This window comes from Cryptomeria japonica, chromosome 3 (assembly GCF_030272615.1).
Source record: "Cryptomeria japonica chromosome 3, Sugi_1.0, whole genome shotgun sequence".
Classification (NCBI taxonomy): Eukaryota; Viridiplantae; Streptophyta; class Pinopsida; order Cupressales; family Cupressaceae; genus Cryptomeria; species Cryptomeria japonica.
Window position 1 is genome coordinate 425,916,785 of NC_081407.1, and position 21,938 is coordinate 425,938,722.

Consider the following 21,938-nt stretch of genomic DNA (forward strand, 5'->3'; position numbering starts at 1 on the left):
TTTAAAATTTAAAAAAAAAAAAATGTGTCATAAGGCACCTGTTTGCCAAGTTTTCACCAAAGTGACAATTTTTTCAGGATCTTTTTCTGATTTTTTAATTTTTTTCTTGATTTTTTTTTTTTTTTGACAATTTAAGACTTTCTGAGGACTAAGCATAAAATCTTTTGAGGTGCATGATATTCATTGGATCATCCACAGGATCACCTTCAGGAGTAGCCAACTGATAAGCTCCTGATCCATATTTCACTATGATTACATATGGTCCAAGCCAATTAGGCTCGAACTTGCCTTTCTTTTCTCTTTCTTGTAGATTTTTCTGATTCTCCATGAGGACAAGATCACCAATTTAGAATTCTTGGGTTTTGACTTTTTTATGATAACTCATGCGCATACAGTTTTGATATACCCGGAGATGATTCAAGGCCTTTAGGTGCCTTTCATCTAATAATTCTAGCTCTTGTAAGCGGGCAATTATGTATTCTTCCTCTGGTAGGATGTTTTGCAGAGATACGCTTAGAGAGGGGATCTCGATCTCAATAGGAAGGATGGCTTCGGAACCAAATACTAGGGAATAAGGAGTGGCACCTATGGGGGTGCGGATGGAGGTGTGGTAGGCCCACAATGCAGGATGGATTTGGAGGTGCCAATCACGGCCTGCTTCATTGACTGTCTTTTTGAGGATTTTTATTAGGGTTTTATTAGAAGCCTCAGCTTGGCCCTTGCCTTGGGGGTAATATGGAGTGGAGAAGCAGTGTTGGATGTTGAATTTTTGGCAGAGTTCTTTGAAATCCTGGTTTTTAAATTGTTTACCATTATCTGTGATGATAACTTTTGGGATGCCATACTGACAGATTAGGTAGTTCAGGATGAATTTGGATATTTGATTGCCGGTGGTGAGAGTAAGAGGGATAGCCTCTACCCACTTGGTGAAGTATTCGGTGGCGGTGATAATGAATTTATGTCCATTGGAAGATGAAGAGTGGATTTTCCCAATGAGATCGAGCCCCCACTGCGAGAAGGGCCATGGTGTAATGAATGGCTGCAATTCTTGTGACGGTTCATGAATCTTGTCACCATGCTACTGGAAAGGGATGCATTTCTTCACATAGTTGTATGCATCTTCTTCCATTTTAGGCCAATAGTATCCTGTTCTCAAAAGTCTTTTAGCCAATGTGAGTCCACTTGAGTGTGCCCCACAGATACCCTCGTGTACTTCACATAATGCCCATTCTATTTCTTGTTTATCTAAACACCTTAGGAGGGAACCATCAAAATGCCTTCTGAACAAGGTGTCTGCAAGGATGGTGTAACAGGCACATCGGCGGATGAAGGTTTGTTGTTGGGTTTTGGTGAGGTGTGGGGGAATGGTGTTGTCTTTGAGCAAAGAAAAGGTTTCTTGGTACCAAGGGGACTCGGGACCAATGAGAACACACACCATTTCAGACTCAGGTAGGTCATATGTCAGTATAAACAATTGCTCGACCAAGAACTCACACTTCTGACTGTGTGCTAGAATTTGAAGGAGGGAGCCAATGGTGGCCATTGCATCTGTAGCCCTGTTGTTTGTTCGTGGGATTTGATCAAACTTGATTTCCATGAAATGTTGCTTAAGATCTTCAACCATGGTATGGTAGGGAAGGAGTTTATCATCTTTTGTCTAGTATTCATCATTGACTTGTTTTATGACGAGCTGGGAATCGCCATAGACTCGTAATTCCTTTATTTTCCAGTGGATAGCCAAGCGTAAACCTGTGATGAGGGCCTTGTATTTTGCTATGTTGTTGGTACATGCAAAGGCTATCTTGAATGATTTTGGGATGCCATCTCCTTGAGGTGTGACTAATAATATTCCTGCCCTCGATCCATTTTGAGTGTAGGAGCCATCAAAATACAATTGCCATGTGGAGGATGTAGTAATAGTCATAATGAACTCATCTGGTAATTCTGTGAGAAGAGGATGGTCACCTGGAAGTGGAGCTTCAGCTAACTAATCTGCAATGACCTGTCCCTTGATTGCTTTTTTGTCCACATATTCAATGTCAAACTCACTTAAGAGCATGACCCATTTAGCCATTTTTCCAGTGAGAGTAGCTTTGGACAAGAGATATTTAAGTGGATCGATTTTAGCAATTAGTTTTGTTTTGTTGTTTAGCATATAATGTCAGAGTTTTTGTGTGCTAAACACCAATGCCAAGAATGCTCTTTCAATGGGGGTATAGTTGAGTTCATACCCTACCGGTGTACGACTGATGTAGTAAACAACATGTTCTTTCCCTTGATCATCTGTTTGTGCCAATAATGCCCCCAATGCCACTGCAGTAGTGCATATATACAAAATAAGGGGTTTTCCAGGAGTAGGAGGCATCAATACCGGAGGTGATGCTAGATATTCTTTTAGTTTCTCAAAGGCCTTTTGGCATGAGTAGTCCCATTTGAATTTTGTATCCTTGTGCAGGAGGTGTGCAAATGGATGGCACTTATCTGCTAGTTGTGAAATGAAATGCCCGACAGATTGGAGTTTTCCCTGGAGACTGTGTAGTTGTCTAAGAGTTTTTAGTGGAGGCATTTCCATGATAGCTTTTACTTTTGTAGGATCGACCTCGATGCCTTTGCGGGAAACAATGAATCCTAATAGTTTTCCCGATGTGACTCCAAACACACACTTTTTTGGATTCAATCGTAGTTTGTATTTTTCTAATCTTTCAAAGATTTGCTTTAGAATGGGAATGTGTTCTTGTCTTGTCTTAGATTTGCCTAGCAGATCATCCACATAGTCCTCCATAATTTTGTGTAAGAGGTCATGAAAAATTGTTGTCATTGCATGTTGGTATGTAGCTCCAGCATTTTTGAGACCAAAAGGCATGACCCGATAATAGAAAGTTCCCCATGGTGTTGTGAATACAGTTTTATGTTGATCCTTGTCTACAATCCTGACTTGGTTGTATCCAGAGAATCCATCCATAAGAGACAGCATCTCATGTTCTGTTGTAAGGTCCACAATCATATCTATGTTTGGGTGTAGGAAATCATCTTTAGGACAAGCTATATTTAGATCTCAGAAATCTGTGCAGATGCGGATGCCCCCAGTAGGTTTTCTGACAGGTACAATGTTGGAGACCCATTCAACATAATCTATTGGTTTGATAAATTCTGCATCTAACATCTTTTGGAGTTCCACCTTGACCAGGAGGGCAATATGTGGGTGCATTTTGCGTAATTTTTGTTTTACAGGTTTTTCATCTGGGCGGACGACGAGATTGTGAACCACCAAGGTAGGATCCAACCCTGGCATATCAGAATAAGACCATGCAAAATTGATTTTTACCTCTGTAAGGAAGTTGATGAAGTCTTGCTTCTCTATTTCTGTGAGGGATTTGGCAACGAGCACATTTTTCGGAATGACTTCGGTGCCCATGTTGATGTTGTTTGTTTCTTCTATCAACAAATTTGATTTGTCCTATGGAAGATAACCAATGGTAGGGAGGTCAAATCCCTCATCATTAAGTGCCTTTTCAAGGTTTTCACTTTCGGATACGCCCTTTGTTTTTATTTTTTTCTCATCCAAAGGTGCCTCAGGGAGGTTTTCACCTAGGGAATCATGTCTTTTCCTTTTATTATCTTTTTTGTGGCTAAGGGAATTGACTTGACTACCAAAGTATCCCTTTTTGTGTAGTTTAATACCCTCGATTCTGCTACAATCTTCCAGATTTTGCATTGTCAGGAGAGAAATGAGAGCATTATCGTCGGTGCAGATATCTAAAGTGGGTTTGTCTCATTGGCCCCAGTCAATGAGTTCAGGATGGACAAGATGTAGCTCATGTGAAGTGGGAAGGGTTACGGGGGTGATGGTATTGATGTAAGCGTCTAAGAAGATATCTTTCTCATATTCATAAGGCATTTCGTGGAATTCCTCTTCGTCAGCGCTTTCGATATCCGAAGAAGGACTAGAAGGGGCACCAGCAATAGTAATCTTAGGCATCAGGGTCTACCCCAAGCCTCTGTTGTATCTGTAGGAGATAGGATTTATAGGTGCTTTTCTTCCTTTCTCCTCTGGTCCCAGGTCATGTCCTTTGTAACCCATTTTTTCAGCTATGGCAGATGCTTTTGGATACATTTTTTTGGATATTCTTGTTGGATCTTCATCCTCTTCCTTGTACAGCCATGAAGGATATCTGCTTCGAGGCTCTCATTATCAAGTGGGCCCCATTGCTGGAAGGTGGTGTTTATGCATTGCATGACTGGTTTCGGGTCCCTTTTGAGCTCTTTTGGTTTTCCAAATGACTTAGGAGAGAGAGGGAGGTTGCCTATCAATAAGACGTCCTCCAATTTGTATTCTCCACAACCATTGTCCAAGATCTTGATTTGATTATTTGGTTGGGATGATATGGAGGCAACATTTGATGTGCCAGATGGAGGCTTCGGCGAGGGTCTATTTAGTGGGCAATGATACAGATGCTTCCCCTCTAATATTTTGCAATATTGAAAAGGTTGGGGATCACCTTTGATAGTGATCACTCTTCCATTATAGGGGAATTTGATGCATTGGTGATAGGTGGAGGGTATGGCTTGCAAGGAATGAATCCATGGCCTCTCGAGGAGAATGTTGTAGGGGAGATCAAGATCTAGTACTTGACAAGGGGTTTCAATTGTAATGGGGCCCACTTGAAGAGGTAAGGTGATCATGCCCTTTGAAATTCTTTTTGCATCATCATATGCCTTTATTGTGATCCTTCCTGATGTGTCTATCAGATCCTCAGAAAGTCCCAATTGTTTTATTAATTTGTATGTGCATAGATTAAGCCTGGATCCACCATCTATTAGGATACATTTGATCTTGTGCTTGTGGATGAGAGCTTCGATGTGCAAAGGTTTGTTATGGTCTTCATCTGCAGGAGCATCTTTGGAGTTAAATACAATGTGTTGCTGGGCAGCAAGGTTTCTAATGAGGGCTTGGAATTGGGTGGCATTGATGTTATCAAGAACGCATGATTGGAGAAGGGCTTGTTCCAAAATTTCTTTATGAATCGGGGAAGTCTTAAGAAGTTCTAAAATGGAGATCTGCATGGGTGTCTTCCCAAGTTGATCAAGGAGGTCATATCGACGGGTGGAAGACATGGGTGGGGGGTTTGGTGGGGGAGGGACTCCTTCGATGGTGACCCTTCCTTGGCGTGTAGTTGCATTGCAGTCATTCTGGAAATAGGTGGTGGAAGGCATGGCGCCTTGAATGACTATCCTAGCAGGATTTGGTCTGCTTTGGGAAGAAGGAGAATTGACTCCTTGGATGGTTATGACATTGACATGATTGTCTGCAGGTTCAATGCGACCTACTAAAAAATCAAAACTGGTTATGTGATTAGCATAGTTATAACCCATTGTGTTAGATGATGAGCCTTTTCCTTTATCATGATTTGGGAAGGGTTCCTGGTACATTTTGAGTTTGTTGTTGTTATTACCAGGTTTTGCATTTGCTACTTCAATCTCACCTCTATCAATGAGATCTTGTATGTAGATCTTCAGTTTCATACACTTTCATGTATCATGTCCCTTGATACGATGGTATTCACAATACTCATTTTCATTATACCATCTCGGTTTAGGTTGATTGGGGTCAAATGGGCGAGTGATTGGAAAAACCACTACACCTGCTTGAACAAGTTTTTGAAACACCACTTCAATAGGCTCAGCCAGAGGAGTGAAATCTCTTGGAGTCCTATTATTCGATCGGGGTGGTCGTCCCTGGATTGAGACATTTTTGTGAGGTTTTTTGGATTGATTTGGATTGTCTCAATTATTGAATTGATGATTATTGGTGGTGGATTTTGGGGGAGCGGCCACAGTTTGGACCCACTTTGCATCAGTTACGCCATCATTGACCACGTTTTTATTTTTAGACCAAATTTTTTGGCTTGTTGTTATGATAAGAGGAAGAACTTTGTGTCGACTTCTGGTAATGTTTCAAGGTTCCTTCCTCCAACAAGACACGTTCAAGGGTGAGGCCCTTATCGGTCAATTTTTGGAAGGATTTGATGCATTGGGATATTAAGGGTCTTGAAAGTTCAGGCACCAAGTTCTTTTGGAATAGTTCAATTTGATGTTGTTCTGGCATGTCCCACGGGAATTTCTTGATAAGATGTCGCCATCTTTGTAGGAAATTGGCGAAGGTTTCTCTGGGCCTTTGTTTTGTATTACATAGGTCCATCATAGAAACATCATTACCCATGTTGTATGCATAGTGGGCCACAAATTTTTCTGCCAAGTTTGAAAAAGAGATAATGGAACCTCATGGTAGAGATGAGAACCATGCCAGGGCGTCACCTGTGAGACTCTTGAGAAAGAGTCTACGAAGATAAAGGTCACTATAGGAGACTTCTTGGCATAAGATGTGAAATTCTTGAAAATGATCGCGGGGGTCTCCTTTGTCTTCATACTTGGTGAATTTAGAAATCTCAAATCCCGGGGGATATGGTGCAACTGATATAGACGGGTCATAAGGACAAGGAAAAAATTATTCAAACGAGTAAGTTTTTATTTTATTAGTATTTTGTTTCATGTCCTTGATGATATTTTTCATGTCTTGAATTTCCTTGATGAAGTCTTGTTGTGGGCTTTGATAATGATGAATTGTATTTACCCCAAGAATTGGATGAGCCAAAGAAGGTGTACCACCAATATATTGATAAGATGAGGAGGTGGGGACGTGGGATGTGATGACCGATGTCGCTGGGGTTTGAGTGACAGTTGGTTGTGGTCCGCAAACGGTTGTGATGGGATTGAATATGGCCCGGATAAAATTTGCGACATTGTTGGGAGAAAGGGAAGTTTGTGGAATAGAAATATGTGATTGAATAGAAGGAGGTAGTATAGAAGTTTGTTGGAGAATAGATGAGATCAGATTTGATAGTGGTATAGATGGTAAGGAGGAAGAAGGTGAGATGGAGACCATGGTGGGAGGTACCAAGGGTGGCATTGATTGAGCTTGGATGATTGATGGGGCTGCAATTGATTGAGTTTGAATAGTAGGTGCAGCACTTTGTGTGGGAGGTCTCCTTGTGGTTGTTGGGCGAGAGAAGATCTATTAAACTCAAGTGGAAGTTGAGCTCCATTTTCAAGAAGAGCTTTCAGAAGTGCAGTAGGATTGTGTTTAATAAACTTGTCCATCAACTCTTGGTTGTAAGAATCTGCTAGGAAAGTTTTCACTTTCGGACAAAGTTCATCTTGGCTAACCATGTCAGGATTTTGGCTTTGATCTTGATTACTAGATTGCCCACTTTGTGTATGATCTTGCGTGGGATCTTCATATAGGACATCAATGTCCGGCATGCCATATTGTTGTTCAGCCATCTTTTTCTTTTGGGATCGAGTTGCGACCATACACGATATTTGTGATGAAAGGACTTAAGAAATTTGTGATGAAAGGACTTAGGAAATTTGAGGATGATTGATGGAGGAGGTATAGTAGTGATGGTTTAGAAGAAATTTGATGACTAGGTTGTCTTTGGTATGGACATGAAGGATCGATTCAAATGGCAAGTTGTATGAAGGGATATGACCACCCTAATTTGGACGATAGTTGGTGTTTCAAAGGACAAACTTGAATGTTGATGGAGATGACGGACTCTTAGCTTCTCTCTTAGGCTTATGAAATATGGGATGGACAGAGCTTTGACGCAATTTTTGGACTTGATATGGGTAATGACTTGGACAATTGTTTGTGTCTTGACAAGTGTTTTTGCAAAGTGTTTTGGGATAGTGATGTGTTTTTAGTCTTCTCTTGGCAAGTATGTATCAAACAAAGCAAACACAATGATCAAATGCATATTATATCAAATACACTCATGCTCATATACAACATTCTTAAGGCTAGCAAGGACAATAGTCATTAAATCTCAATTGGTTTCCCATCTATGCTTACCTAGAGTGGACACTTAGATGCTTGACCCCACTAGCTCCCCTCCACGGCACTCACTTCTCAGGGCAGCCAATCATCAATTCCCATAAAAACTCCTCATGGCAAACTTTGTGTCTCTACTAAGGGCCGTAAGAATATGGGTCGCTTCAGAGGTCCGACCTCCTGCACCAATGAATAGAAGGTTTTTTGGCCACTATGAACAAGGTGTTTAGTAATTCTTCCCATTAGGAGCTACCCTTCGAAGTTGCACAAGCGCAATTGAGGCCTATAGCCCAATGAAGCACCAAAAACTTAGTAGTCATGCAAGCATGATTGAGATCTCTAGGATCCTACTAAGCACCCAATGTGAGAGTGAACTCTCATATAGCCCCAACCATTAACCCTTTCGTAGTCAATGGCCTATTTATTATAGTGAGTTGGGAACCCCAGGTCTGAGTGTACTCACTTGGGTCGTTCCCCTCTTACCTTCTCAAAGAGCAAGTTGGGAGGGCAGGCCCGCTAGAGGTAAACACGCAATCAAACAAGAAAAGGTTGGAGGGTCTGGATTTCTGATCATCTAGTAAGACGAGAGCATAATTTCCTACCTTTATGCTTTTCTTAAAGACACATAAGACAATGGTTCATTCCATTTTAATTAATATCTAGGTGCCTAGTTTAAATAAATGCACAAGATTTGGTTGAATCAGCTAGGCAACCTGCAAAACAACTTGATTAGTAGTTTTGAAAAATGGAGTCTTCAACAAGCGTCCTACAAAACAACTTGATTAGTAGTTTGAAAAAAATGGAGTCTTCAACAAGCGTCTTACAAAACAATTTGATTAGTAGTTTGAAAAATAAAGTCTTCAACAAGCGTCCTTGCAAAAGACAACAAAATGACAGAATATTAATTTTTTTGATTTTTTGGGACTAAGTAGAAAAACATAAATAAAAATGTTTTTACTAATGACAAATATGGATTTGAAGGAAACTTTGATGGGTAAATGGGGTTTGACTAGGTTTTTTGCCACTTTCCAAGGGATAAGAGAGCAAAAAATGGGGATTTTGGAGGAGAGATGAAGGAATGGGAAAATTTGTCAAAGAGGGACAAAGAAGAAAAAGTTGGAGATGGATAATATGGGAAAAATTTGGAGGTGATTGGATAAAAGGGGAAGAAGTTATGGCAAACCTTAAAAATAGAGAAATATGGGATTTAGGCTTCAAAAAGTGGATTTTTTGGAATAAGGCCCCCGAGGAAGAAAATGTGGAAAATGGCAATGTGGAGAATTTGGTGAAGTTTGGAGGAAAATGGAGTCAAGATAAAGAAGATTTAACCCTAGATTTAGCAGAGCAAACAGAAACCCTAGATTTAATAGAGCAAACAGAAACCCTAGATTTAACAGAGCGGACAGAAACCCTAGATTTAACAGAGCAAACAGAAACCCTAGATTTAACAGAGCAGACAACCTCACTAAACAGAATTTAAAAAAAAATGCCAAAGGTCTAGATTTCTGATTGTCTAGATAGACAAGAGCATACTCTCCTACTTTCACACTTTCCTATGGTTAGACAGACTATGATTAAACAGAGCAGATAACACAAAATGAAAAGAAAATGCAGACTACTGTTAGCGCCTAACAAATTTCAAACATATTAACAGAGCAGACAATTGCACTAAACAGATAGAAAAGTGTCAAAAATATGGATTTCTGATTGTCTAGATAGACAAGAGCATACTCTCCTATTTTCACACTTTCTGCGGTCAGAGCATACAGTCGTGCTAAACAGAATAGAAAAGTGTCAAAGGTCCGGATTTCTGATTGTCTATATAGACAAGAGCATACGCTCCTACTTTCACACAGATTATAAATAAATAGAACAGATAACAGAGTTGTCGTGCTGAAATAGAAATAGAAACGGAAAATAAATAGAAACAGAAAAGTAAAAGAATAAGGAGGAGTTGTTGCGCAGAAATGCAAAGCCGCTATTCTGGATACTGCGAAAAAGATAATTTTTTTTTTTTTTGCAGTCACGCTATTCTGGAACCTATGTCTCACAACTCACAAAAACTAAAAAAAAAAACATTAGTTCTTAGGGACGTGGGTCCCACCGGGTGTGCCAAAATGAAGAGGGAAAAACATATTAGAAGGTTAAATGATCAAAACATAACAAAATAAACCTGCAAAATGCTAAAATAGAATGAAAAGACCATTTTACCTTGCTATTTTACCTTCTCCTTCAGATTGAGCTTGATGAAGTGAAGGTGCCCCTTGATAATGCTCCACTTGATGTGCTCCTTTGATTGCCGGATGTGGATGGCTCTCCAATGATGTGCACAACATGAAATGGATTTCAGGAGGATGATAAGGATGAAAATGATGATGCTGCCAAGATGATTTCCTGGGCTCAAAAGGGCAGCATAAGCTTACTGGATTTCGAGATGTTTAAATGAAGGGATGGAGCCCTTTATTTATAGGAAGAGGAGAGAAAAATGAATGGCTAGGATGGATTTGAGATTAAGGGCTAAAATTTACTTGTGAGCTCACACAAGCTCCAAGAGAGGGTGTGGAGACCAAGAAATATGCCTTAAAGGCATTTTGTATCTCCACACTCCATAAGGTGCATTGGAGGAATTAAAAATTCTCCAAAAAAGGTTATCATTGGGATTGGAGGAATAAAAAAGAATTAAAAATTCCTTGGGAGAGGGAATGCCTAGAGGAATGTGAGATTTCAAAAATCTTACATTCACCTAGGAAAAGAGTATTTAAAAGCAAGGAGTTGACTTTGTGGCTAATCATGCTGATTAGCCATTAACGATTCATTAAGAGGGGGATTAGAGGAAATGTTAGGTGGGATTAGGATAATTTGACTAGGAGAGAGAATGAGTGGAGGGATTAAAAAATTAGAAGAATAATGTTAAGTGAGTTTAGGGAGTTTTTAGAAGAATTTATTAGGTTAATGATGAATTAAGAAGATGATTTGTAGGAATCATGTAGGTTAACTAATTAATTGAAATTAATTAGCTAAGAGGAATATTTGTGAGGATTTGAATTTTTAGAAGAATAAAGAAAGGGATTGATTTATTAAATAAACCAATCACATGCTATAGTGACAATATTAATTATATTTAATTAATATTGAGGAGAATTTGAATTAACATAATTAATTAATTAATTATGTGAGGCATTAAAAATAATTAAATATTGAGGAGAATTTGAATTAACATAATTAATTAATTAATTATGTGAGGCATTAAAAATAATTATTTTTAAGTGTCTACAGAAGCTATTTTTAGTAGTACATTATTCTGGGATTTAACCATCCTACTCTAGTCTTTGCGACTCCCATTTGAGCAATGTGCTCTAGGCGGTTGGCCTTTCTGCATGTGCAGACCCCATTTGTATACACATAATATCTGCAGTAGAATCATCTAATTGTGGGTAAGGTTTCCCACCATGGTTTTTCCCCTTACAGGGTTTCCACGTCAAAATTTTTGTGTTGTGTTGTGGATTTTGTTTCTCTTTCTATTTCATGCATTAAGTTTCACCGGTATTGATATTAACTGTTAATCTGTTAACTGGCACTAAGTTTGGTTTACCGATATTAAGTATCAAGTTTGATTAAGTTATAATTGGGTTGAAATTCACTGACAACTGATTCACCCCCCCTCTCAGTTGCCTTCTAGTTCCTAACAATTGGTATTAGAGCCAAGTCCTATTTTTGCAGAAGCCTAACAGCTTGAGGAGATCCTATGGCAACTAGCATTTTCAAGAAGGACAGTCCTAAACTAGATGGAACTAACTATGGTATATGGAAGATCAAAATGGAGACACATCTGAATTGCATTGGAAGAGACATATGGGAAGTTACAAAGAATGGCTATATTGGTCCTACTCTGAATCAACCTAATCGACCAACATTGGGTAAAGATCAAGAAAATGATTGCAAAGAAAGAGAAGCACTTTTGAGCACATTATCAGATCAGCAAATCATGGGATTATCAGATTGATCTACTGCTAAAGCTATTCGGGATAAATTGGAGACATTGGCTGAAGGAGATACCAGTGTCAAAATTGCAAAACTGGAATGTTACCGAATCGGGTATGAAAATTTGAAAATGGAGGAAGATGAAAGAATTTTTGCTTTTATGGAAAGAGTTAATGAAATTGTTTTAGGAATACAATGTTGTGGAGGATCCTTAAGTAAAGATGTAATTGTTTCTAAAGTTTTAAGAGCTTTGCCACCGGCATACAAAATGAAAGTAACTGCTATTAATGAGTTGAGAACAATGCCTAATACATCAGTATCTAGAGATATCTTGGTTGGAAAACTTTCAACATTTGAGCTTGATGAATTTGGTCATGTTGCTACAATTAAGACAGATTTAGCCTTCAGAGCATCATCATCTGAGAGAGGAAGCTAAAAGAACATATAAGCCTAACCTTGAATATCAGAGATACAGATTTAAGAAGAACAGAGATAAATCTTGTTACTATGTTGATGAAAAAGTTACTGATGATTCTGATGAAGAACCAGCAGACAATGGATGGGCTTTTGTTGCAATAAAAGAAGATCAATCGACACCTACTTTTCCACCGGTAGAGAAGGCCCTGGCAGCTAAAATTGAAGAAAATGATGAATGGATCATATATTCTGGATGTTCACATCATATAACTAGTGATAAAAGTAAATTCTTATCTTTTCAAGAATATAGTGGAGGTCTAGTAATATTTGGCGATGATAAAGCTTGTTTAATCAAAGGAAAAGGCACTATATCTTTGGATGGTAAGCACAATACTGACAATGTTTATTATGTTGAAGGTTTGAAGCATAATCTTTTGAGTGTTGATCAATTAGTTGAAAAGGGATTTCAGTTACAATTCAAGAATGGTAAATGCAAAATCATGAATAGAATTGGATTGGAGATTGCAACCAGTAATCAGACTAAAGGTAATATCTTTCATTTGAATAACAGTGATAAGGCATGCTTGATTGCACATATTGATGAAAGTTGGCTATGGCATAAGAGACTATGTCATGTGAATTTTGATTTTATTGTAATGATCAGTTCAACTAAGGCAATAAGGGATTTACCTAAGATTGTGAAACCTCCTAATCTGGTATGTAAGGAATGTCAAATGGGAAAGCAAGTTAGAACAACCTTTAAGAGTATTTCTAAGAAATACAATAATGTTCTTGATTTAATTCATACTGACTTGTGTGGTCCCGAAAGAACAAGAAGTCTACAGGGAGATAGATACTTTATGCTAATTATTGATGAAAATTCTAGAATGTGTTGGGTTACTTTTCTCAAGGAGAAATCAGAAGCTTTTGGTAAATTAAATTTATACAATGCAATGGTAGAAAATGAAACTGGTAAGAAAATTAAATGTTTGAGATCTGATCAAGGAGGAGAATTCACATCTAAGGAATTTAATACATTTTGTGAAGTGAATGGAATCAAAATACAACTATCAGCACCCCAGACACCTCAGCAAAATGGAATTGTGGAAAGGAAGAACAGAACTATTCTGGAAGCAACTAGAAGCATGATATTGGAAGCAAATCTACCTCATGTGTACTGGAGAGAAGCAATGAATACAATGGTTTACACTCTCAACAAAGTTCACATCAAAGGTGAAACCGGTAAGACCCCTTATGAACTATGGTTTTGTAATACTCCTACTCTTAAATACTTCAGAATATTTGGAAGCAAATGTTATAGTAGGAGAGATGAGTATGTTGGTAAATTTGATCCTAGAAGTGATGAAACAATATTTCTTGCTTATTTATCTAAGAGCAAGGCATATAGATGTTTTAATAAAAGATTGCAAAAGATCATTGAAAGTGCTAATGTGAAGATAGATGAATACTTTAGAGGAAATTCAAGGTCTGTAGATTTTGAACCGATCGTTGAGATGATCATAAATGAACCTATATAGAGTGCACCGGTATAGAATGTGGATCTAGTCACATCTGCATCATCAGAGAATTCCATAGTGACTGAAGAATAGTAGCATGTGAATAAACCTGGGTATGTAAGACTAAATCACTTAGAAAATTAGATAATTGGAAATAAGTATCAAGGTGTTATGACAAGAGGAAGACTGGCAAATGAAGAGGTATGCTTAATTTATCAAATTGAACCAGCATCTGTTATTGAAGCACGTCAAGATGAACATTGGATTAAAGCAATGGAAGATGAATTAGAACAAATTGAAAAGAACAATACATGGGCATTAGTTCCCTAGCCTAAAGACAAAAATGTAATTGGAACTAAATGGGTATTCAGAAATAAACTTAATGAATATGGTAAGGTAATCAGGAACAAAGCAAGATTAGTGTGTAAAGGGTATTCATAGAAAGAGGGAATTGATTACAATGAAACCTTTGCACTGGTAGCTAGAATTGAGGCAGTTAGATTATTTCTTGCATTCGCAGCTCATAAGAACTATAAAGTATATCAACTCATAAGAACTATAAAGTATATCAGATGGATGTGAAATATGCATTTCTAAATGGTGATCTTGAAGAGGAAGTTTATATTGAACAGCCTGATGGATTTTCATTGACAAATGTTAAAGATATGGTTTGTAGATTAAGGAAAGCTTTGTAGGGATTGAAACAAGCTCCTAGAGCTTGGTATGCTAGACTGGACAAATATCTTTTGAAGCTTGCTACACTAAAGGTAATGCTGACAACAACTTATATTTCAAAGTGACTAATGATGACATCTTAGCTATTGAATTTTTTGTTGATGATATCATTTTTGGAGGAGAAGATGGATTGTGTAAGGACTTTGCTAACAAGATGCAAGAAGAATTTGAAATGTCTACGATTGGGGAGATAAAATTATTTTTAGGATTGCAGATTTCACAAACTAATAGAGGTATATTCATATGTCAAACAAAATACTTGAAGGAACTACTGAAGAAATTTGGTATGGAAAACTCTAAACCAGTAAGTACTCCTATGACTACAACTAATAAATTGACATTGAAGGATGATTCAGCTCCTCTTAATCTGACAAGATACAAATCTATGATTGGAGGTTTACTGTATTTGACACAAAAAAGACCTAATATAATGAATGCAGTATGTATTGTTTCAATATTTTAGAATAATCCTAAAGAAAATCATGAATCAACAGTAAAAATGATTTTTTGGTATCTACAAGGCACAACAAATCTTGGTTTATGGTATCCTAAAGATGAAAATTTTGATTTATGTGCATGCACTGATGCAAATTGGGCAGGAGATGTAGATGACATAAAGAGTACCATTGGCGGTGCATTCTTTCTTGGTAGTAGATTGATTTCATGGATAAGCAAGAAGCAGAGTTGTACATCATTATCAACAGCAAAATCAGAATATGTTGCAGCAACAACTAATTGTACTCAGTTATTATGGATTAAGAAAATGTTGAAGGACATAAAGGTAAAATGCAAAGAACCTATAATCATTTATTGTGATAACTCAGCAGCAATTGATATATCAAAGAATCTGGTATTTCACTCTAAGACTAAGCATGTTGCTATCAAATATAACTTTCTAAAAGAGAATGTTGAAGAAAAAGAAGTAAGATTGGTTTATGTGAATACTAAAGAGAAGATTGCAGATATCTTTACTAAGCCTTTTCCTAAGGAAACCTTTCATTATCTTAGAGAGAATCTTGGAGTAATACCCCCACTAGTAGAGACTTAGACAATTGAAGATTCGCATCAAACCGACAGAAACTAACAAAGATCTTATTTCCGTCTTTCATGGAGGAGAGCTACTTCTCAGGGGGAGTAGTTGGTTGTATTAGTGGGTTGTATGTTCTGGTATTTTTTTTATTATTTCTTTGGCATTTGATGTCAAAGGGGGAGAGAGACATATGGAAAAACATTCTTGGGAGAGAGATCTATGAGACATTATTCATTGGGGGAGAGATATATACTCTTTGTATTTTGATTTTGATCTCTGGTATTGATCTATTCTGGAGATTGTTGGTTTTTTGTTTTTGGCATTCTGTTTTGGCACTTAGATGTTTTTCCATCTAGTGTTGTCATCAATGCCAAAGGGGGAGATTGTTGGTTTTATGGATTTGTTGCATTAGTTTTGTCATTGATGTCAACACTTATCCTTTTGGAGATCTACATTGTTGATTTGGCACTATGGTTATATTAGTTTACTATTGAACTAGCACATTGTGTTCACCGACAAGTTCAGTGACTTATGCACAGTCACCAGTATATTGTTCACCGACAGGTTATATGGTTCATCGGCACTGATGATGACTTGTTATCATCTGGAGATCACTTGATTATATCGAAGACATGGTTTGGATACTTGGTTTTGGTGTTTTGGTTATTGGTCTAATCAGGTTGACATATTTGTTGTTACCGGCAAATTGGTCTAGGTTATGGACCAGTATGTGTTATCTATTCTAGATCAGCATGACACGTTATGGAGATGGTTTATTGATTGAATATTGTTGTAAATGTATTGAGCTGACATGATTCATCACATCAAGACTTATTTGTAATTGATTTTATTGTAATATTCTTAGTGAGCCAACCTACACCTTTGGTCTTAGGTTTTGTATATATGTAAGATCTCATTTGTGAGATGAGATGTGGTTGTGGTATGTAATTTTATGGTATGGTATTGTAACATGGTATGTGCGAATATTGAAGATCATATGAGAAGACCATAGAGAAGGTTCAAGGAAGGTTTGAAGGTGTTTATCAGAGCTTAACCGGTATTGAATCCAGCATTGGAGATGCTATTTTGAGAAGTACATTATTCTAGGATTTAACCATCCTATTGTAGTCATTGTGACTCCCATTTGAGCAATGTGCTCTAGGCAATTGGCCTTTCTACATGTACAAACCTCATTTGTATACACATACTATCTGCAGTAGTATCATCTGAGTGTGGGTAAGGTTTCCCACCAGGGTTTTCACATCAAAATCTTTGTGTTATGTGTTGTGGATGTTGTTTCTCTTTCTATTTCATGCATTAAGTTTCACCGGTATTGATAATAACTGTTAATCTGTTAGCCGACACTAAGTTTGGTTTACCAGTATTAAGTATCAAGTTTGATTAAGTTATAATTGGGTTGAAATTCACTGACAACTAATTCACCCCCCTTCTGAGTTGCCTTTCGGTTCCTGACATATCATACACAAACAAAAGTGCATCCATATAGTTTCAAGTGCATCCATATAGTTTCGAATGCATCCATATAATTCAAATTGCATCCTTATAGTTTTAAGTTGCATGTAATAACCATTGCATTCATAACATTATTAATAAATCATATAGAATCATATAGAAATCATGTAGAAACTATTGCATTCATAACATCATTCATAAATCATATAGACATGCATCGCATAACTCATTGCACCATGCAACATACATGGAAAACAAAGCATAATAGATCGCGCCCAAAAAACTGCATATCATATATACATAACTCAAAAATGATAATGTGTCCAAATACAATAATCATAAACAAGCCCGAAGGCTCAGATAACATGATCTCAAATGTCTCAACCAACACTGCCTCTATCAACAGGTGGATCCTGCCCGCTAGATCCTACCCCAGGATATCAAGGTGGACCCATGACGCCACCACTTCTTGTCCTATGTCTAGAAGTCCTAATGGAACCGAAATGACCTCTAATCTCACTAAAGCTAGGAGCTCTATGTCCCTCAGGTACAGTGTCATAGTAGAGTTGTCGATAATAAAAATCCTCTTGTGCAATGTAATAGATTATGTCAGATTGTCTATGTGTATCAGTACCTAGAGAAAAATGTTGATCATAGGTAGCCTGAATCATCTGCGACCATCTCACTACCTCATCTATCTCCCTCTAGAGATGATCTCTCATGATCTCTAATGCACCATAGTCTCTGTGTAAGTCCTCCCGCTCAGTATCTCATCATTGCCTACGTCTGGCAACCTCATCCTCTAAACTCTGGATCCACGCTCTGAGAATCTATGGATCATCATCATCCCTGTCACCAACCTGTCCTCCTCCCCCTCTACAGCAGGTACATCCTCTAGCTCAAGCATATCATCATCATCCTTGTCCTCACTGCTCAATGACTTTGAAGAATCTTCGTCATCTCCGCTGCTCATATACTCGGTGTCTCCACCAATGTCTACGTCCTCATCTCCTCCCTCATCTCCTCCCTCATCTCCTCCACCCTAGTCTCCTCCTCGTCCCTCCTCTCCCCTATCATCTCCTCTCCTCTCCCGCTTGTCAATCCACAATCACTATCTAGGATATCATATCTAATATGCTATGATCAGAACAGTCAAATTAGTGAGTGGAATAGGCCTATGTTTGGCCCACCATGCATCATACTCTGAAGTAGTCCCTAGATATGTTGCACCTACACTCCAGCCCCAAGGTAATGCCTAAAGAGAATCAAACTTAGTAGCAACAACATGTGGTTGTATACATACACCCCAATCAGAAACATCATGAGAAACACGAGAAAAGTGCGTTGTAACAATAGGTGTCACCTGTATCTCTCCAAACTGTCTGAGTACTCGTCCTAGAAGAGACATCTCAATGATCCTCTGAGTCTCAACGGTCCTCCCAATAAGATATCTCTGTTGTCTGTAGAAAGGAAAGTGATGTGCATCATCTGCCCAACCAAGGAAATCTAAATATGGTCTCCAAATGAAATGTTGCAAGATATCAAGCTGATGTCACCAATATAAGGTGTTACTCAAACTCCTGTGTCTAATACCATGTGTGTATCTAAACGCATAAGGCTCACCAGGCTGCAAGTCAATATGAATAACAGGTCTAGAGATAGAAATATGCTCCCACACCCAAGTCTAGAGCAATGTCACACCACAACTGATATATCGGTATCCCAAGTATACAATGTCATGCATCTGATAATAAACCATGGCTAAAAGACATGGACCCCAAGCATATACTCGATGATGAACAATCATATCATGGAGCACTCTACCCCATCCAACTGGAAAATCATGACCTCGTCTATCAGGAATCAACAAACCACCTACGATACTGCACAATACGATAGTAAGATCATCATAGTCCAATCGAGCCCAAGGGATATCATAAGGACCACTGATATGTAAATCCTGCTTCTCACACTCAAAAAGGGCACACAGTCTAGCAACGCCATCGTCATGATCGTAGACAACTCTCTCACCATGAATGGGAATATGTAGTATACACCATACATCCTCTAAGGTAATGGATGCCTCACCAGTAGGAAGATGGAAGGAACACGTCTCAGAATGCCACCACTCTACCAACGTTGTAATCAAGGCCTTGTTGGTCGTAACCTCTGGCAAATGTAAAACATGATATAGTCTATTGGGTCTACTCTATCAGCATTAAAACACTCCAATATTCTCCCACACAGAGAAAATATTGACAATATCAGATATCTGATAACGAGATTCCAAGAAATTATCAAAAGCATGACAAAAAACTTCAACATACAATGAATGCGTAATGTTTAACACTTATGCATTGCATTTTACACTAATGTGTTACATTTAATGCTTATGTGTGACATTTAACATGAATGTGTTAACATGTGAGCTAATGCATGAACAAATTATCATATGCATGAACTACAACCTATGCGGTACACTTAAGCTCTTTTGGTACTTTTAGAGCGTTTGCGTAACATTTAGCACTAATGCATTAAAACCGACATGCGAACGTGTGATGATTAAAAATTAGGTCTGGAAAATTTTGAAAAAATAGGCAAAAAATAGAGCAAAAATTTAGAAAAATACCATGCTGCTAATCCCTGGAGGTCTTTGAGAAGAACGTACTTGGTTAGACAAGTGAACTCGTGCCCTATAGCCAGCCATGATGATCAAATACTCACAGGAAAGCACAAAACTCGCAAGGATTTCCAAGAACTCGCCAAAATGCAAATGAGCAAATGAAAAGCTAAAATCTCTATTTATAGCTCAAAATTAGGGTATTTTTCTCCATTCCGATGCTCGTGGTCCCCGCCAATTTCAAACAACTTGTAGGCTACTCAAACGATCTCGAAAATGGATGAAACTTCACACAATTGCTCATTATACTGATATTGAAAATATGGTCTCAATTTCTGAATTTTTCTACCACCTTTTCCAAGGGAGCATATTTACACTATACAGTGATACCAAGGCATACTCAGACAGATTTTTTCATTTTCTTTGAAACAATGTCTTTCCGACTTTGTCTCAAAGAGGGGCAAATGTAGACACCTAAAAATGTCCCATTGATCATGTACTAATTATTCGTCTAGTTGATTAAATAATTATTTAATTATTTAATTAAGTTAATTAATCTTATTCTTCTAATTTCATATTTCTTCATCATCTTACTAATTATTCTATTTCCTATTCTGTCATCAATTAATCATTTTAACCATTTTCTAATATTAATTAAATAATTATTATTTAATTAATTTTGATTAATTCCCCAATTTAAATTATCTTTATTACTTAAATAATTCCATTTTCAATTTCTATCTCTATTCAATTAATCATTAACACTTTTTTTAATATTAATTAAATATTAATTATTTAATTAATTATGATTTTAATTAGGTAGTATTGCTAGAGATGGCGTGCATGCGGGGGTTCGTGGGTGGTCGAGCTAGGGTTTCAAGACCCTGGCTCGTGGGTGCAGATCTGCAAGTGTGTTGACGGGGGGAGGGAAGTGTAGGCGCAGTGGGGGGGTGCAGTGGCAATAGAAGATGGGTAGGGTTTGGCCGAGGGAGTGGAGGGAGGATTGAGGGGCTTCGGGTGGAGCTTTGGCCGCGAACAGCTTGACTTCTGGTCTACGGGGAGCCGTGGTTTGCGGGGAGCCATGGGTTTTCAAGGGGACAAGGGCTACGATCAACACTTTATCTCGGTGGTGCTTGGGAGGGGTGGGGTCACGGGTGTCGCGCCTTCTCGAGTGGCCCTTCGGGGTGTGGGTCTTTCTTAATCTTGTTTTATTTTTTGAATCCCAATGGCAAGTATTGGTGGTGAGGCCTCGCAAGTTCCTCCCGCCATGGATTTTTGTGATGCGGTGGGTTCAAAACCCCCACTCCAGAGTATGAAGACTTTTAACAATAACCTTTTCTCATCTGAATCGGGATCGGGGAGTGCTGGTAATTCTCGCATTATGAAGATTAATGGTTGCCTAGAGGGATGCAGTGAGAGGCCGAAGCTGTTTATTCCTATCGACTTGATAGTTGAAGATGTTGAGTACTTTTCAAAACACTCTCTACACTGCAAGTTTTTGGGAATGAGGGTTCCTTTGCAGTTCTTGGAAAACTGGGCACAGAGGACTTAGGCACCGGAAGGGGAAATGGAGATTATGCTGCTAGCAAACAACTATTTCATGGTTACATTAAACTGCATGGAGGATCGCAATAGGGTCTTTGAAAGAGGCCCATATTTTTACAACCAGGTGGGGTTGTTCATCAAACCTTGGCATGCGAGGTTTAACCCTTCAGAGGAGCTCCCAAATAGGGTTCCTATGTGGTTTTGGCTACCACATTTTCCTATGGAATATTGTCGAGAGGATGTGCTACGGTTGCTGGCCGGACTTCTTGGGAAGCCAGTGGGATCTTCATCGCAAACCCTAGGGAGAAAGGTAATGAACTTTGCGTGTATCTATGTTGAAATTGATCTTAGTAAACCTTTGCCAGATGCTATAGATGTGTGTGGGCTCTTACTCATGGGTTCAATAGCTAGATTATGAGATGTTACCTTTTTGATGTCATCTCTATCATGAGTATGGTCATTTATAGCGTAAGTTGTCTAGATATAAACCAGTGGTGCACCAACCTCAATAGCCGGCCCAGAGTCAAGATAGGGCTGATAAAGGAAAAGCTACTATGTCAGCTGAGGTAGTGGGTGCTGATGATTTTGTCTCAGTTAAGACAAGGAATAGAAATTGAGGACAAAAGAGGTCCTTACAGGAGAGATAGGAGGAGGATACCTTTAACAGATTTGAGGCCTTAGATGACCTTAGCTAGCAGGAAGTGAATCTGAGGTTAACTCCTTTGGACC